This window comes from Helianthus annuus, chromosome 7, assembly GCF_002127325.2.
Source record: "Helianthus annuus cultivar XRQ/B chromosome 7, HanXRQr2.0-SUNRISE, whole genome shotgun sequence".
Classification (NCBI taxonomy): domain Eukaryota; kingdom Viridiplantae; phylum Streptophyta; class Magnoliopsida; order Asterales; family Asteraceae; genus Helianthus; species Helianthus annuus.
The window spans coordinates 20,895,720-20,900,333 of NC_035439.2; the positions used below are offsets into that span (position 1 = coordinate 20,895,720).

Sequence of the window (4,614 nt, forward strand, 5' to 3'; positions counted from 1 at the left end):
AGTATTTGATATTTTATACTCTCGAAAGATCATCATCATCATACTCAGTAAATCTCACCAATAGCAAAGCTAAGGTAGGGTCTGAGAAGGGTAAGATGTAGGCAGCCTTAACTCTACTTCGTAGGAATAGAGGCTGTTTCAAGTGAGACCTTCGGTCGATAGTAGTTTTGCATCAAGCCTTAGACATAAGGCACATAACAATCAGCAATTAAGACACATACTCTCGAAAGATGATATGTAATATTACATTAGTTAACGTTAATTATTTAAATTAACTAGTTTTATACACAGCGTCACGTTGTGACACGCTCAACCGACTCTTTCTTGGTGTGATAACATTTATGTTTTACCTCACAACTCGGAACACGATTACATTAAACCAAATCATTTTTGGTGTAATAACATGATATGCTAAATTTACTTTTAACAAATGAGGAAATGCATTTCTGGATCACCCGGCCATGGTTGTGAACTATGATAGACATCAATTTCAATGCCGGTTCACCAACTTCAATACCAGTTTCCTCCCATGTTTCTCTCCTCACGGTCTCTTCCAAACTTTCATTGTGAAACAGAGCACTTGGTTAATACTTTGTTAAATAGGGTCATGGTCAATTACGCATTATAAGTTAACTCGACAATGATGTCTCCTAAATAAGCTAATATTTAATGATCTTTAATTTAGAGTTCACTTCACTTATGTTAAAACTGTTACAATATAAGAGGTCTTCTAAATAAGACAATATTTAATGATCTTTAATTTGGAATTTAGTTCACTTATGTTAAAATTGTTACAATATCTGATTATGGAAGTGGTACGTAGATTAAAACCATATTAAATTGTACACTGCTGTTATTCCTGCTTTTACTTATTCATCGTCGGCCAACTTTTAAACTTTAATCCAAAAATATACAAGCAGTTAACCGTCATCATCACTATAGCAAACTGCTACTTTTCCGCATCAATTAAGTGTGAAGTTTTGTTAATAATCAAAATCAGAGAATCCGCTCACCTTGTCCTATGTCGATAAAAAGACCGCCATTGCAAAACTAATGGAAATGTAACATATCTCCAAGAGACCCATCTGTCAAGGCAGGGCAGAAGACAGGAATATCATTCTACAAAAAAAAAAAAAAAAAAAAAAAAAAAAAAAAAAAAAAAAAAAAAAAGAAGAAGAAGAAGAAGAAGAAGAAGAAGCAATCATCCAACTTTGGGTGTCAAACAAACTTTCAGTTCTATAATTGAAATGCAACTATTTGATTTGAGATCCAAGATATTTATCAATATTAAAAATGATTGTGAAAAGAAACGTATCGAGCCGGGGGTCTCATTGGAAGCAGCCTCTCTATTCCTATGGGGTAGAGGTAAGGCCTCTATTCCTATGGGGTAGAGGTAAGGCTGTCTACATCTCACCCTCCTCAGACCTTAACTTAGCTTTGCTATTGGTGGATGATGATTGCATTACCTTATTAATTTATATGCCGAATAAAGATATGAACTCTCATTATTGATCTCCTTCCCCAACCGTGCTATAACTCTTGATGGTGTCCATGACACATGCTGTTGAAGAAAGAAAGTATAAAGTTCTACTGTACAACTTGCTCAAATAAGATTATTGATGAGAGTTTAAGATTTGTCATAACTAAGCTCAAAAGTTGGACTAAGCAGGGCTACGGATAAATGGGTATGGATGGCCAATACCGATGGTGTATTCTCTACAAAGTTAATTCGCAGCCTTCTTTCAAGCCAAGTACCGGAGTTGGAAGGTAGATTGGAGGATTAGAACTCATGGATACCTAAAAATCAATACTTTTGGTTGACAACTCAATCTATCAAGCTTGCCGACTCGGGACGCATTGTGTAGAAGAGGCATTTCGGTCAATAGCACCTTGTGCCCTTTATGGGGTGAAGCGAACGAAAGTGTGGAGCATCTATTTATAACATGAAAAAATGTATGACAGAAAATAGAAAAAAAAATGGATTAACAAACCTGCATACAACCTGAACAGGTGACAGAAATAAATATAAAAAAGGCTGGGAATGACACAATGTTAGAGAAAATAACATACTTGGAAAGGGGAATTAGTGACACCAATCAGACAATAATGAGATTTCTCCGATGGAGAACAAAATCGAAATAAGCCTAACCCCAAATAGCGAATTCAGTTTTTTACCCACAAAAGCGTAAATTTTATCCGACCCCTTCGAACACACGCATAAGTGAGTAAATACAGAACAAAGAACAACAATCTAGTAACCAGAAATTTGATACACATGTGAAGCAACCCGCAGTGGCGGACCCAGGAAATTTTTTCATGGGGTGCAGAAAATTTTAGGGGTAGTTTGGCTATTACTGTATTATAATTTTTTTTGGTGCGGTTCGGATCGGGTCAGGTCAGGTCGGTCAAGTCAGCACATTCGGAAGTTTATAAATTATAAGGTCCTCTTTAGTATACTCCAACTTTACTATTGAGGAATTGCCCATTATGTTTTGAATTGCAAATTGCCTTGTTATAAACCAAATAAAAGCGTTAAAATTTTACCAGTTGATATGATTCTCGTTCAAATCAATAATCACATTATCACATTTTACTATGGATTTCACATAAGCACTTTGGAACATTTTTTTAATGGATTGGTTAAATTACAAAAAAAGACTCTCCAGTTAAAAGTTTGTCAAATTATCAGGTCATCTTTTTCAGCGGAAATAGAAAATTGAAATTTTAATACAAAGGGTTGCAATAGAAATTTTTTTAATCTTCATTTGCGTATATCAATATGAATGTCTACCGGCCAATATATATGAAATAAGAAGGATACCAACACTTCTTTTTTTTTTAATGCTAAAGTAAAAACCTTAAAGTGAGGGTCATAAGATATATTTATATAAATAAAATAAATTATAACTAAAAAAATAAAATAATAGAGTAAATACATAATACATAAATTAAATAAAAGTCAAACAAATTTAAATAGACTAGCCCATTACAAATAAAAGAGACCGTAAGGTAAAGTAAAATAAAATAATTACCTTTTAAGGTTTTCTTTTTATCATATAATTCAAATGGGTTAGAGTGAAATGACAGTAATTTTAATTTATTGAATAGAATACCCTAGTCCGTAGACCTAGGTAACCTATAATGTTCATCTTCTTCCTCCCACAATTACCTCTGTAAGAACCTCACCGGAAAAAAAAATCCGGTGATTACTTTTTGTTTCTTTAAAACTATTATTTTCTCCATTCTTTTTCATTCTAAAGTTCAAAGGGTGCGATTCCAAAATTTTATGGGGTGCGCTCGAGATTTTAACGTGTAAATAACACTAAAAATATTTTTTAAGGGGTGCGCCCGCCCACCCACCGGCAACTGTAGGTCCGCCCCTGGCAACCCGTTAGTAGAATAAAAAGATTACCTTAAACCCTAGACTGTCACCACGGCTACAGCCCCTATACTGCTGCTACCGTCTTCCTTCATAACCCCAACTATCGCCGTTAGAACGACTGTTTTGGGGTTACCATCACCGCTGTAGAGATCACAGACCGTCACCATCTCCGACTGCGAAGTTCTCTGACTTCTTCCTAGTTCCTACCCATTCCTGCACTAAGTACGCAATGTTTAATGAGTCCCACAATATGTGAATTCTTTCTACTACAGAGAACTATGACTACAAAAGAAGAATAAATGTAGAAATCATGAATAACATGATGCCAACACTTTAAATCCTCAAAAGAAAACTAATTATGAGAAGAGCCAACGTAAAATCTGTGCCTTAGTAATTTGTATAAGAAATAAGGGAAAATAGTTTATGATTTGTGTCCAATCCTCGTACCAATTTGGCCAACAATTCAGATCTATGACCTTCATCAAAATCATTCCATATACACATAGAACATTAAATCCAACAGAAGCAAAAGGTGCCAGAAAAAAACCGACCTAAACTGAATTGTGCAAAGTTAAATCCGGACGTACACACAATAGAGAAAGAAATTGAGGTTCAAACACGGCGGTAAACCCTTTGAGTGCGTTTAGCACAAATACCACAGTCTTCCACCTCTATCCGCACCGCTACCACCACCGTAACGATACGTTCGCCGTCCTCTTTTCAATTTCTTTGTGAAGCATGCGAAAAGCAACACATGGTTAATCGGCGGAGGCGGATTTGTACGTGGAAACTGTTGGCTGCGACAGCGGAGAGATACGCAAGGTGTCAACAGGGGAAAGGGCAGGCAGGTTAGGCTATAGGTTGCGGAGAAGGATGCACGTAGGCGTCCGTCATGTGGACGATGCCTTTAGGACACATGGTGTGGCATCGCGCCACCCCGCTACATCAACAATTTTTGTGCCCTATAACGCCCTACCTCAACCCCCCCCACCCCCGGTTGAACGTCCGCCAGCACACTAACGGCTATATTTTGGCTTTGATCGAGGCATTTGGTCAATGTTGCCGTTGGGCAACGATCATCTTTTTTAAAAAAAGAGCGACCAAATTGCCATTTTATTCTCTGAATTTTGACTAAAATTGTCAGTTTACTACCTACCCCATCACAACATTCTATCAACATCACCACCACCTGCCTGCACCGTCACCACCCACCCACCCACCCCACCACCATC

The 4,614-nt window shown here is 37.0% G+C and overlaps 1 long non-coding RNA gene across 2 annotated transcripts; it reads right to left on the minus strand.

Annotated features, from left to right (window-relative positions):
* Window positions 1–325: 325 nt before the first annotated feature.
* On the minus strand, window positions 326–4,334 carry LOC110868092. 2 transcript variants are annotated; one of them, XR_002552181.2, is made up of 4 exons: window positions 3,934–4,334; window positions 3,413–3,595; window positions 1,014–1,085; window positions 326–558 (listed from the first exon to the last, which is right to left on the minus strand). It is a non-coding gene; the product is annotated as an uncharacterized LOC110868092 (long non-coding RNA). The 2 variants fall into 2 exon arrangements; XR_002552180.2 differs by lacking the exon at window positions 326–558 and having other exon boundaries at window positions 664–1,085.
* Between the last annotated feature and the right edge of the window lie 280 nt (window positions 4,335–4,614).